Source organism: Rhinopithecus bieti, unplaced genomic scaffold, assembly GCF_001698545.2.
Source record: "Rhinopithecus bieti isolate Rb0 unplaced genomic scaffold, ASM169854v2 scaffold_13317, whole genome shotgun sequence".
Lineage (NCBI taxonomy): Eukaryota > Metazoa > Chordata > Mammalia > Primates > Cercopithecidae > Rhinopithecus > Rhinopithecus bieti.
In genome coordinates this window covers 1367073-1380750 of record NW_016807516.1, presented here as the reverse complement: position 1 = coordinate 1380750, position 13678 = coordinate 1367073, and the positions used below count along the sequence as shown (strand labels likewise).

Genomic DNA, 13678 nt, shown 5'->3' with positions numbered 1-13678 from the left:
CCCGCCACCACGCCCAGCTAATATTTTGCATTTTAGCAGAGACAGGGTTTTACCATGTTGGCCAGGATGTCTTGATCTCTTGACCTCGTGATCCGCTGGCCTTGGCCTCCCAAAGTGCTGGGATTACAGGCGTGAGCCACCGCGCCCGGCCCCACAAAATAAAAGTTTTTTTTTTGTTTGTTTGTTTGTTTTTGAGGCAGAGTCTCGCTCTGTCGCCCAGGCTGGAGTGCAGTGGCCGGATCTCGGCACACTGCGAACTCCGCCTCCCGGGTTCACGCCATTCTCCTGCCTCAGCCTCCCCAGTAGCTGGGACTACAGGCGCCCGCCACCTCGTCCGGCTAGTTTTTTGTATTTTTTTAGTAGAGACGGGGTTTCACTGTGTTAGCCAGGATGGTCTCGATCTCCTGACCTCGTGATCCGCCCGTCTTGGCCTCCCAAAGTGCTGGGATTACAGGCTTGAGCCACCGCGCCCGGCCAATAAAAGTTTTTTTAAAAGACAGTTTTGAGCCAGGATTGGTGGCTCAGGCCTGTGATCCCAGCATTTTGGAAGGCTAAGGCCGGCGAATCATTTGAGGTCAAGAGTTGGAAACCAGCGTAGCCAAAATGGTAAAACCCTGTCTCTACTAAAAATACAAAAATTAGCTGGGAGTGGTGGTGCACACTTGTAATCCCAGCTAGTCTGGAGGCTGAGGCAAGAGAATCGCTTGAACCCAGGAGGCGGAGGTTGCAGTGAGCTGCGATTATGCCATTACACTCCAGCCTGGGTGACCGAGTGAGACTCCTCTCAAAAAAAATTTTTTTAATTAAAAATTAAAAAAAAAAAAAGCACAATTTTGGTCCCTGTCTTGTGGCATTACAGCCACCAGGGAAGTGCCCAGGAAGCAGGGCAGGCAGAGGTCTTCCCGCCACCCCCTGCCTGTACCCCACCTGGGCCCAGGTTCCTGTGCAGGGGCTTCACCAGCCCTGGCCAGCTTCCCTCTGAGGATTGCAGGATGGGAGTCAGAGGCAGAACTCCCAGGGGGCAGAGACCTGTGGGACCTGAAGGGCCTCCTCTGTCCAGCATGGTGGCTGGGGCTGACCAGCAGATGCTGAGGCCTTGATTTGTCATGGAGCCTCGGTCCCTGCTCATCCTCCCCACGTGTTGCTTCTGCTCCTGACGGCTCCCTCTGAAAGGCAGCAGAACCTCCCAGGCCACTGGAAGGAGGCTCAGAGCTGGCTCCCTGCCTGGAAGCATGAGGACACCCACACAGGCATCCTGAGAAGGGGTGGAGAGCACGCTGTCCCCATGGGGGCAGGGCCTGGGCATCCATTACCATCCCCTGAGAGGCCCCAGGCAACTGTGCACTGGCCTCACTGACCCCATGCTCTGTTCTCTTTGTGTCTCTCTGTAACCTCCAGAGGCCTCCTTTCTCTCTGCCAGGAACAGTAGCCCCACTGCGAGGCCCACTTTTTCCTCGGGCCCTCGGCCTGCAGCCTCTCGGGTTCTGCCCCACAGCCTGGCTGCCACGCACTCACCTTTCTCTCCAGCCCTGCCCCATTCCCTCCGCCTCTCTTGCTGCCTGTTCTTTCTCAGGTCGCGTTTATTGACTTATCTCTGGGGGTTGGTGCTCTCCCTTGTTTCCATGGAAAGTGCCTGGCCCCAGGAGGCAGGAAAATCTGTAAGCTGCAAGGGCAGGACCATGTGGGCCATCGCTGCCCTGCAGCTTAGCGACAGGGCACGATTTGTGGCTCTGTTTATTAGAGACATGGTATGGCCCACAGTTGGGCTGGCATCCGGGGATAGGATCAACACCCCACACCCCAGAGGTGAACTGTGGTGAGTGAGACTTGTGCCCTGTAAAGAACTCCCCCCACCCCAGGGGAGGACAGCAGGCCGAGGGGTGGTGTGCTGTGCTGGAGAGCACAGCCCCAGGCGTGACAAACACCTCGGCCTCTTAGAAGCTATCCCCTCTCCCGACAGGAAGTCTGGAGGCTGAAACAGAGGCTCCCGCCCTCCCCAAGCGTCCTGGGCAGCACCACACAGATGCTGTGTGCTGGTCCCCTGACCACACTCCAGCACTCAGCCCCCTTGCCCGCCTCACTCCTGAGATGGGGCCACCTTCCAGGTGTCACCAGCTGTGATGAGACCAGGGACCCAGCACCAGGGGCCTGTGAGAGCCCAGGGGGTTCTGGTCACACCTCCTGTATGCTCCTCCCCACAGCGCCCACCTCACTGCCACCCAGAGCTCAGGCCCAAGGGAAGGTGGGAAGGGGCTGAGGGACAGGCCGGGGTAGTGCACGGACTGCAGGCTGAGATGAGCAATTGAAGGACAGGTTTGCAAGGGGAAGAACAAACTGGGAACAGAGTCCTTGTCATTCCAGGGGATATTGCCACTCAGTCAGGAATTCTGGGTGCTGGGCCCAGCTCTCAGTGCAGAAAGCCTGGCAGGGAAGTGAGATGGTCACACTTGGTCCAGTGAGAGGTGGCGAGAAAAACCACCCGTGATGGAGACAGGAGGAGGTTTCTGAGCAGGAGAGCAGTAAGGGTTACACAGGGTGGGATAGGAGGGTCAACAGGGCCACGAAGGTGTGAGCTGCGGTGGTGGGAGGCGGTGGGTGAGGCAGAGTGCTGTCCAGGCGCTGGTGGGCCCAGGGCGGGAGGAGGGAGATGGCAGGACACAGTCAAGATGTATTCAGGGGCCAGGCACGGTGGCTCATGCCTGTAATCCCAGCACTTTGGGAGACCAAGGCGGGTGGATGGCCTGAGGTCTAGAGTTAGAGACCAGCCTGGCCAACATGGCAAAAACCCATCTCTACAAACAAACAAACAAAAATTAGCCAGGTGTTGTGGCACAGTTCCAGCCACTCGGGAGGCTGAGTCATGAGAAACACTTGAACCCGGGAGGCGGAGGTTGCAGTGAGGTGAGATCACGGCACTGCACTGCAGCCTGGGAGACAGAGCGAGACTCCATCTCAATGTATGCGGGAGTCGTGGCTCTGGGAACACGGGCATAGAGGGACCAGAAGGATCAGGGGTGCCATGTGAGTGAAGGGGGGCTCCAAGAGAAGTGGGAGGAAGCCCAAAGCACGAGGACAGGAGTGACCTGGCCTGCTGGACCCCTCAGGGTCTTTGCTCTTTGAGGGCTCTGTCCTGTAGGCTGAGCAGCAGAAGGCCAGGATATGAGGGCACAGAGGCCCTGGGGGGATGCCCCGTGGGGATAGAGGGGAACCTGGGGAGAAGGTGGAGGGGAGTGGGGCAGAGATGGGGCCACTCCAGGAGTGTGCTGCGGAGTAAGAGGTAGAGCCAGCAGATGGGATACCGAGAGCTGTCTGATGCCCGCATGTTGCAACATCTGAACACACGGAGCTCTGCTGTCCCAGTAATGGCAGAATCTGGAGAACATAAGGGGATGTTGTCAGAGTGATCCACCTGGGGGACATGGAGGCCATGGATTTCACACATGACTCAGGTGTGGAGTTCTCCAGGCCGTGGGCCAGGCCCACTCAAGCCTGCCTCTGTGAACTGCAGCAGGCGCCCAGGCTTCTCTGGATGCCTGTCCCCAGCCATCCAGAGAGCCTGCAAGGACCACCACCAACAGGCTCACTCATACCCACAGGGAGGGGGAAACAGAAGACCCCGGAAGAACAGGGGGTGATGCTTGTCGTGGTGAGGGTATGGAGTCATTGAGGGAAAAGTAAATTCAGTCAAGCAGTCTTTTAAGTTTAGGGAAACTACACATTTTTAAAAGTTGTCCAGAGCCAGGAGCGGTGGCTCAAGCCTGTGATCCCAGCGCTTTGGGAGGCTGAGGCGGGTGGATCACAAGGTCGAGATCCAGACCATCCTGGCTAACATGGCGAAACCCCGTCTCTATTAAAAAAATACAAAAAAAGAAAAATTAACCGGGCGTGGTGGCAGGCGCCTATAGTCCCAGCTACTCGGGAGGCTGAGGCAGGAGAATGGCGGAACCCAGGAGGCAGAGCTTGCAGTGAGCCGAGTTCGCACCACTGCACTCCTGCCTGGGCGACAGACCGTGAACTCCATCTCAAAAACAAAAAAGTTGTCCAGAGCATGTAAGATGATGACATTTGCTATGTGGAAGCCGTGAGTCTCACATAAGCTGTGCTGCCTGATGCAGGAACCACGAGCTATATATGGCTGGCATGGTCACTGCACTGCGTGTTATGCACAGCAGGTGCCAAGGGACTGGTACAAAAGTGAATACAGGGCATGGTGGCTCACGGCTATAATCCCAACACTGGGAGGCAGAGGCAGGAGAATCACTTGAGACCAGGAGTTCAAGACCAGCCTGGGCAACATAGCAAGATCCAGTCTCTACAAACAAAAGAACAAAAGTGAATGCAGTCCAGGCGCAGTGGCTCATACCTGTAATTTCAGCACTTCGGGAGGCTAAGGTGGGTGGATCACTTGAGTCCAGGAGTTTGAGACTGGCCTAGGAAATATGGTGAAATCCCATCTCTATTTAAATAAAAAGGAAAAAAAAGTGATTGCAACATTTTATGAATAACTTATGTACTGATTACATGTTGAAATTATAATATGTTGGATATTTTGGGTTAATTGAAATATATTATTTGAATTAATTTCACTAGAAATTTAATTTTCTAGTGGTTACCAGAAAATTTTAAATTGTGGCTGGGGGCGTTGGCTGATGCCTGTAATCCTAGCACTTTGGGAGGCTGAGGCTGGTGGATCACCTGAGGTCAGGAGTTTGAGACCAGCCTGACCAACATGGTGAAACCCTGTCTCTACTAAAAACACAAAATGAGCCAGGTGTGGTGGCACATGCCTGTAGTCCCAGCTACTTGGGAGGGTAAGGCAGGAGAATCGCTTGAGCCTGGGAGGCAGAGGTTGTGGTGAGTGGAGATTGCACCATTGCACTCCAGCCTGGACAACAAAAGCAAAACTCCGTCTCAAAAAATAAAAATAAATAAAAAATTGCATGTGTGGCTCACACCCCTGGCTTGGGGTTGCTGAAGGCATGTCGTGAGTGTCCGACGGGAGCATTAGGTGAGCCACAGACTAACAGGTCTGCTGGGCAGCCCCCCGCCCCGCTGGTGAGACACCACTGCTGATGCCACCTGCCCTGGCTGCGGCTGCTTCTCAAGCAGGGCCAGTGGTGGTTTCCTTCCCTCTCAGTTCTCTTACCTCACCTCTGCCCGTTTTCCTTCCTAACATAAATGTTGGTCAGCCCATGTCGCCGCAAGGTCGCGCTGCCACTACAAAACCAGAAAGGCCACCCTTGCGGACCAGCAAGAAGGGACAGATCCTCATTCCCCAGCCAGCTCTGCCCAGATGGGAAACGGTAGGGAGCCAGGCTCGCACAGGCCACACCAAAGGTAAATGGCAGAGGACGTCCCACCTTGGTCTGGCCCACTCCACAGTTTCAGGGATTCCCCAGATCATGGGAGGCTGACAGGCAGCTGCATTTTGGGGTTTGCTTCGTTAGGGGCTCACAGAATGCGGAGTGGCCACCAGCTGGTTTCAGAGTAGCAGGAGCACTGACCTTGAAGAGAATGAGCCAGGCTGTTTTGGTTTTGTTGTTTTTTTATTTTATATTTTAAGTTTTGTTAATCTAATTTTTTTGTTTTTAGAGGTAGTCTCCATCCCTCCCTCCCTCCCTCCCTGCAGTGGTGCAATCATGGCTCACTGCAGCCTCAAACTCCTGGGTTCAAGTGATCCTCCCACCTCAGCCTCCTGAGTAACTGGAACTACAGGTGCAGGCCACCACACACGGCTTTTGTTTATCTTTTTTTGGGGGGGGGGAGGTTAGAGATAGGGTCTCACTTTTTTGCCCAGGCTGGTCTTGAACTCTTGGCCTCAAGGGATCCTCCTGCCTCAGCCTCCCAAACCACTGGGATTACAGTGTGAAGTCTGTTTTAACATTCAGTGGACATTGACTATTTTTGGTTCATAGGAGGACCCTCCAGGGACCAGGCCTGGGGGTATCAGTCACCCCAACCTCCCACCCCAACCTGCAGCCACACTTGGTTCAACCCCACTGTCCAACCCGTCTGACTCAGTAGCCCCTCCCAAGGGAGCAGAGCTAAAAAAGCTGGTTTTCCCACTGCAAGACGCTGTAGGCCATTCTCTTCCGGGCCTCCTCGTCCTTCATAAAGTGGGGAGGCTTGAACAGGGCTCCCCACTAACCCCAAGAGCACATGATTGTTGAAGGGTTCCAGAATTGTTTTCTTTTCTTTCTTTGTGTGTGTGTGTGTGTGTGTGTGTGCAACAAGGCTGTTTATTTCGTATTTCCCAGAATTGTTTTCTTAATATCCATTATGGCTTAAAGTTATGTTGGTTTCATATTTCCAGGGTTTGTCAGCCCTGTCAGATTTAAAGATAAGCATTATTAGTCAGGTGTGGCCACATGCTTGCAGTCCCAGCTACTGCTTGAGGCCATGACTTCAAGGCTGCACTGAACTGTAATTGCATCACTGCACTCCAGCTCAGGTGACAGAGCAAGACTCAGTCTCTAGGCCTGGCGCGGTGGCTCACACCTGTATTCCCAACACTTTGAGAGGCCAAGGCAGGCAGATCACGGGGTCAGGAGTTCGAGACCATGGTGAAACCCCGTCTCTACCAAAAATACAAAAAAAAAAAATTAGCACAGTGGGCACAGTGGCGAGCACCTGTAGTCCCAGCTACTCAGGAGGCTGAGACAGGAGAATGGCGTGAACCCGGGAGGCAGAGCTTGTAGTGAACTGAGATGGTGCCACTGCACTCCAGCCTGGGAGACAGAGTGAGACTCGTCTCAAAACAAAACAAAACAAAATAAAAAAAGACTCAGTCTCTAAAACCAAAAAAAAAAAAAAAAAAAATTTAAACCCTTATTGGCCAGGCACTGTGGCTCACGCCTGTAATCCCAGCACTTTGGGAGGCTGAGGTGGGTGGATCATAAGGTCAGGAGATCGAGGCCATCCTGGCTAACACGGTGAAACCCCATCTCTACTAAAAATACAAAAAAATTTAGCCGGGTATGGTGGCAGGCACCTGTAGTCCCAGCTACTTGGGAGGCTGAGGCAGGAGAATGGTGTGAATCTGGAAGGCGGAGCTTGCAGTGAGCCGAGATCACACCACTGTACTCCAGCCTGGGTGACAGAGCAAGACTCCATCTCAAAAAAAAAAAAAAACTTCTTTCCTCCTTTCTGTTTCCCTCTCATGCTTGTTTCCAAAAGGGACCGAGTCATTACTGAGGGGAAGAGAGGAAGCTCAGATGGCACCAAGCTGAAGGGAAGCTAGCTCTGAGTTAGGCCCAGGTCTGCAGGCTGCCCTGCCGTGTGCTGTGGGGAGGTGGGAGTTAGTCACCCTGAGAGCACGTGGGCACCTAAACACCACGGCTACAGACGATCTGACTCCGTCTGGCCTGGCCCGCAGAGGGACTGTGGCCTCAGAGGAGGATGCTGGCCCATTGTGGGAGCTGCTGCAGGGTGGTGGGGCCCATCTGCTCATGGAAGACGGTCCAGTCAGTGGAGACTAAAATAATGGCAGTTTGTACCAAAGGAAATACGTAGTGGCCATTCTCTGCCTTGTGCCTTTTTCACGAGTCACTGGTAGACTGAGGTGGCCAAACTTCACCCACCACATGCTTCTGGCTGCGCCCCTCCTTGGTTCTGGGCAACCCTGACTCCATCTTTCTTGAGTTGAGTGTGCCAAGCTGACAGAGTTCCAAGCATGACACCACCATAACCTTCACCACTCACCGAGCAGCAAAGATCTCATTCTCTGAGGAAGAACTCCCCAGAAACTCTCACAAGAAGGTTGTCCTATCCCTGCAGGGGTTTGGGGAGAATTTTGTTTTCAGTATTGGCGTGGAAAGGGAGCTGGAGTGACCTCTGGAGTAGCCAAGATCCATGGCGTCTCAGACACAGGAGCCTCCACTTGTTCAAGGTGACAAATGGTGAAACAGAAATGTCCTGATGGATCCCTAAAACACCCGGTTACATCTTTTCTCCAAGAGCGCGGTTTCCCGTTGCCGGCTATTTGACTAAACTTGGTAAGAGGCCAGGGAAGAACCAGGATTGAGGCTGGGTGTTCTGTTGGCTGAACTGTCAGCTGGTGTCACCCCAAAAGTGGTGGCAGGAGAGCTCCCGCAAGGGACTGCCCCAGACCTTCCACTTGGGTGACCGAGAGCCAGCTGGGATGAGAGCCAGTGGGATTCCCAATGCAGAAGCATTTAACGCCAGGGTGGTCAGTCCAAAGCATTTGTTAGGGGAACTTCCATACTCACAGGGCTGCAGTATGGCCTCACGAGGGACAGCCAGGAAGGAGGTTTCTGCCTAGGCATGCTGCGGTGTGGGGGTGGGGTGTGGAATTTATATGAGGGTGCAAGGAATTTGGCTGGGGGGGGCCAGTTTCCACATGCTTAGCAACATGTCAGATCTTTCAGTGTTTCAGGCAACAAACAACATGTTTATCAGTGTCTGGTAAGAAGCAAGGCCCCAGCTAGGGTTCTAGCCTGCAGGGGGAACATGCAGCTGACCAGGTCACAGAGCAGTCAAGGCACACTCTTGGTCAGGACAAAGGAAAAGGTGGGGGGACAAAATGGGGGACACATGCCCTGGTTACAGCCCATGGGACAGACCGGGCTGGAGCAGAGGAGAGCCCTGGCCAAGGCACTCCACATCAGGGGCTGTGACCCCACGGGCAAGCCGTCTATGCAGGCACATTTGTGCCCTGGAGGGTCCTCTCAGTCTTGCTGATGCCGACAACATCAAGCCCAGGGAAATCCATCCATCAAAATAAAGCTCTGGCCCAAGTGTGGTTGCAGATCTTCCTATCTTCACAAAAAAGAGTAAGCAAATTAGAAATCAAGGGAAATCTGAACTGGTGGTCTTCATCTGAGACTCTCTGGTGGTCAGAGGGACACAAGCATTCAGACCACAGCAGGAACCCAGTCATGAAATCCAGTAGCTAAACCTAAAAGCAAGAGCCTTGACCACTGTTTGCAGAACACTGGGGTCGGTAGGAAACAATGTGAGAACTTCCAAAATCAAAGTCAGAAACCCGATTCCAGTACTTGGTGACTGCGGTGTTTCTTGCCTGTCACCGTTTGAGGCAGCTCAGATGTACAGTTCAGCGTGAACACACCTAGAGGGTGAAGCGGCAAGTCCCTGCTGCTGCTGGCACCATCAGGGCAGACCAGGTTCCTTGTCCAGGCCAGGTATGGACCAGCCGCGCTTACCCTTCCCTAAATAAACCCCTGGCCAAAGGCTTCTGGGGCATGACCTGCCTTTGGCGGTTCTGAGCCTCAGGACTCGGGACTGATACAGGGCCTTCAGCTTGAAGTGGCTTTGAGGGAAATGTGCAGACACAAATGTTGCTCAAGGAGCACAGTTCAGTAGGTGCTGCAGTTACAGGGCTCGCTTGTCCCTATTGGTTGTGCTTTGTGTCTCCTCAGGGAGAAACAAAGGCAGCACCTCCCTCAGGGGAGCGGTGGCCCTGTTGGAATGCAGCGGCCGCAAAGGATCCAGCCAGGGGACACCCTGCCAGCCCAGCGCTACCAGGCTGCCCACATGGGGCAGGCCTGGGAAGAGCCCTATGCGGGGCAGCACCTAGGATGGGCCAGAGACTTGTCAGACCACTGTCCCCAGCAAAGGCTACATGTTGTCTCCTTCAGTTGATAATAAGCCTTTCTGAGACGCAGAGTGTCCGGGTCATATGTTCTCTGCTGGTTTTTGATGATATTATGGCACAAACTTACAATGAGGTTTTTGTGCAGGTCCTGGTTGTGCCACAGCTGAACTAGCCAGGTCACTTCACCGTGAGTCAACTTCCCGGAGCTGACTTTGGTTCTGAGAAAAAATACCTGGATTCCCAGGTCTTCTATAAACAGACGTCAACATGCTTCACTTGAAGTGCGAGGTTTTCTACCAAGACAGCTGACAGTGCTGAGGGGCAAGGTGACCGCGTGTGTACCTAGAGGGCAAACGCTGCCTTCCACATTACCGTGGAGCAGTGGGGGTCAGGATGGGTGTGTTGTGACCTTCTGTGGGTCACAAACACTGTGGAGAACTCAGTAACACTCCTTCCCCCTTCTAAAATGTCCTGACCTTACACATTTGACCCACAGCTTTAGGGATTTCATGGACAAGCCCCATTCACATACCTCAGATTTAAACACTCTACTTCTAGGCTCTTCTTTTTAGCCAGCACATCCCATTAATAGACAAGCCCCAGAAAGTGCAAATGCAGTTGAAACCCTGACTTAGCTTTCCTAGAATTGAGGAAACCTATCCACTGAACGCTTGGCTTGGAGAAACACTGTTTCCCCTGGGTCAAGTACTTCCATGGCAGCTTCTTAAGGACATACACTCGTGCTGCACCCCAACCCCGTGTCAGCAGGGCAGGCTGGGACCCCACTGACTGTCCACGCAGGCTCTGGGGTCCCACCTGCTCCTGTAGGCAGAGCCAAGCAGCATGACACACAGAGGTCTTGGTTTTGTAGAGAAACTTTGATTGCAAACAGCTTGAAAGCAGCCATGGTGGGGGTGGCAGGAGAGAGTCCACCGCACACTCCCCTCGCTATTCTTCGCCTTCTTCAGCCTCCGCTTCCACGGAATCCACACCCACCTCTTCATAATCCCCCAGAGCTGCCAGGTCCTTTTGAGCCTCAGAGGACTCCCCCTCCGCCATGCCTTCCCCCGTGTACCAGTGCACAAAGGCCTGCCTGGCATACATGAGACCAAACTTATGGTCTAGACAGGCCTAGGTCTTGGTGATGGCTATGATGTTGCTTAGCATGCACATGGCGCATTGCAACTTAGCCAGGTTTCCCCCAGGGACCACCATCAGGGGCTGGTAGTTAATGCCCACCTGCCAGAGAAGGGAAAGAAAGCAGTCCATGAAGCTTGTAACAAACCTAGAAATGGTGGCTACTTTTCCTCACACAGAAGACACCCTGTAGGTGACCAGGAGAATGCTCAGTTCACCCCACAAACCTCACTAAGCCCTTCTCTGTGCCAGGCAGGGTGACGGTTCTAGACAAAGAATAAAGAGAAAGGAGCCTTGAGGTGGCCACCCTGGCAGGGTCCCAAGCTGCCTGAAGGGCTGTGTCCTAGCAACTGTGACATGTGATAGGTGCCCAGGTGAAGACTGTCTTCCCTCTGAAAATGTACCCTGCCTGTCCTCTTTATAGATTATTTACTCCAGAGGGTTCTACAAGACAGTCATGAAATTCCATAGCTAAACTTTTTCCACCCAGATAGATTCTGAGTACACAACTGTGATACCACGGGGAAGGTCATACCCCATGCTGTCCCACCAAACAAGCCGCTGTGAAATATGCAAAGGTGACAGGTCAAAGATCACTTGAATGAAGCTACCGCAGCAGCAAGAGTAGTCCGTGTGTTTGCTTGAGTAGGAAGTGACATGCCACCACACCTGGGAACCAAAAGAGAAGCATTCCAAGTTTCAGAACTTGGGAATAACACATCCTGAGTAGTGCATGGGGTCAACTAGAGCCGTGGTCAACAAACCGTTCTATAAATGACAAGATCATACAAATTCTAGGCCTTACAGGCACATGGGCTCTGTCACACCTACCCCACTCTGAGGCTGGACAGCAAAATCGATCTGCAATGAAGGGGTGTGGTGACTGTGTTCAGACAAAACCTTACTTACAAAATTAGGTGGCTAGTCCAGCAGCCACGCTAACCCCTGAAGGAGAGGAAGAGAAGCCCAGAGTAGCAATTCCCAGTCAGAGCTGACTGCAGTGGTCTCCCCAGAGGCAGTGGGTATCTGAGCCAGAGGAGGCAGGGAAAGCAAAGCAGAGGACCCACAGGTCTGATAGAGGAAGAGGAGACAGGATTTAGTCACCAACTCCTGGAAAAGCTGAAAGGGGACCACAAGCTTTCTTCCATGTGTCAGTGGAAGGTGGGGACAGATTTTCTGTCTGAGGCAAACACAGGCCAAAACTACTAGGCTTCCCAAAAGAGAAATAAAGATGGTGCTGTTTTCATCAAAAAAGATTCTTGATAGTCTCTCTTTAAATCAAACACTCCAAAGGACATTTACATTGGATATAATTTCTACAGACATTCTGACTGTGCCTTCACGGTCAACAACGAAGCCACCTATGACATGTCGGCACAACGTGGACATACTTACATGAAGTAGGACTTAGTGAGAGCAGTTTACAACGATGCCCAAGTTAAAATACATACACCATCCACATGATTCCCCAAAATGCCCATAAAATTTCTACTAAGTTCAACCTATCTTTTCCACACAAATTCTGCTATCCAAGCAAGGGACACCAAAATCATCCAAAAAATACCTTATTCTTAAAAAAACACAAAAACTTCACTACAGATATATAGTGTGATGACTCACAAAGGAAGTTCAAAAGACACCACTGAATTAATTATCACTCTGGTTCACTGATTGATGCCCACAAGCCTAGCCCATGGAACAGGGGCAGGTGACAGTTCCAGACAAGCAAAGGATGCGGGCCTTCACAGGCAGCATTATTCTGCAGGTCTGCTGCTTCCCGACAGCACAAGGACTCCACCTCACCCAGTCCTACCTTACATCCAGTCGGACACCACCCCACAAACTGGTTAGTGCGCTTGCTCTTGATGGTGGCGACAGCTGCACTGACATCTTTGGAGACCACATCCCCTTGGTACAACATGCAGTAGGCCATGTACTTGCTGTGGCGAGGATCACAGCGACCATCCGATTGGCTGGCTCAAAGCAGGCATTGGCGATCTCGGCCACGGACAGCTGCTCGTGGTAGGCCTTCTTGGCTGAGATGACCGGGGCGTAGGTGGCCAGGGGGAGGTGGATATGGGGGTATGGCACCAGGTTGGTTTGAAATTCTGTCAGATCCACATTCAGGGCCCCACTGAATCACAGGGAGGCCGTGATGGAGGACACGATCTGCCCAATCAGATGACTGAGGTTGGTGTATGTGGGACACTTGATGTCCAGATTGTACTGACATGTCATAGGTGACTTTGCTGTTGACCATGAAGGCACAGTCAGAACGTTCCAGGGTCATGTAGGTGGTCAGGATGGAGTTGTAGGGCTCCACCATGGCCGTGGAGACCTGGGGAGCTGGGGAAATGGCAAACTCTAGCTTGGACTTCTTCCCGTAGTCCACCGAGAGCCACTCCATGAGCAGAGACACGAACCTAGAGCCAGTGCCGCCCCCAAAGCTGTGGAAGATGATGAAGCCCTGTAGTCCGGTGCACAGATCCGCCTGAGAGAAACCAGACAACGTGAGCCAATGCCCGTGGGAGCCACACCACCAACCTCCACCAAGCCAGGGACACTTCTCTTTGCCTCTGAGAGTGGATATCGATTCAGACCATCCATAATGAACACGCATCACACTTTGAAGCAAAGAAAAGCAGACAATACAGATCTATGCACAAATCACTACGCACACTTCATAGTAAGACGTTGCAGACTCAGTCGGACTCAAGATGCTGCTCTAAGTGTTGCGAAAATGACCTTCCCTTCACCATCCAAGGCCTGTTCTCCCATGCAGGACAACGTCCACATGAAGCCTTCTCTTCTTACCAGTTTGCGGATCCGGTCTAGGACCAGGTCTCCTTGCCGATAGTGTAATGGCCTCTGGAGTAATTACTGACTGCATCTTCCTTGTCAGTGATCAGCTGCTCCGGGTGGAAGAGCTGCCTGTAGGTCCCTGTGCGCACTTCATCTACAAAGAGA

General features: G+C 52.8%; 2 pseudogenes; one reads left to right on the top strand and one right to left on the bottom strand.

Moving 5' to 3' along the window:
- Positions 1-9556, top strand: part of LOC108536060 (mitotic-spindle organizing protein 2B-like) — an 11169-nt pseudogene extending 1613 nt beyond the window's left edge.
- A 966-nt stretch (positions 9557-10522) lies between these two features.
- The window catches only part of LOC108536059 (tubulin alpha-3 chain-like), a 5575-nt pseudogene continuing 2419 nt past the window's right edge, over positions 10523-13678 (bottom strand).